Below are 678 nucleotides of genomic sequence, written 5' to 3'. Positions count from 1 at the left end.
TCAATGGTTTGTTATTAAAACTTAACACAAAGAAGCTATTATTAGTTAGAAACTCAAATCTTTGAAACATTATTGTAACGATTATTATAGCAATATAACTAAGTACAAAGCAATAAGACATAAAACTTGGTCATAATAAATAACAACGCTCAGATAAATAGATAATTACGAATGAATGATTATGGTTCATCGAATAAAAAAGATTGGACGTGAAAATCGAAAACACATAAGATAACTAACTAGTGGTGTTGATAATTATTTGACACTGTTTTATGTAGCTACAACCAAGTTATTTATTATTGAAAGCCTTATTGATTATTTAAACATACAGCCCTCGCACTAGAAATTGTACTTTTGTAACCATTTTAACAAACAACAGACACAAAGTGCAACAAGACCCGCAGTATACAAGTATTTGTAGATCGCACAAACATTATTTCCGTATAGAAATCGAACCTGCAACTACTACCTGAAGTAGCGACTATCAACTACTACACTATAAAATTACTTAGATTTCACTCAAAACGTGCACAAATCGATCTAAAACCAGCATCCATATCTCATTCTTCAACATGCAATGCATCAGATGCTTTGAGGATATTGCAGTTTTGGGGTGTAATGGGAATGTTAAGGGGTTTTTGGCAGAGAATGTGGGAGAAATAAATAAGTTTTAGTGAT

This window comes from Anticarsia gemmatalis, chromosome 10 (assembly GCF_050436995.1).
Source record: "Anticarsia gemmatalis isolate Benzon Research Colony breed Stoneville strain chromosome 10, ilAntGemm2 primary, whole genome shotgun sequence".
Lineage (NCBI taxonomy): Eukaryota > Metazoa > Arthropoda > Insecta > Lepidoptera > Erebidae > Anticarsia > Anticarsia gemmatalis.
Note: the sequence above shows the minus strand (reverse complement) of the source record.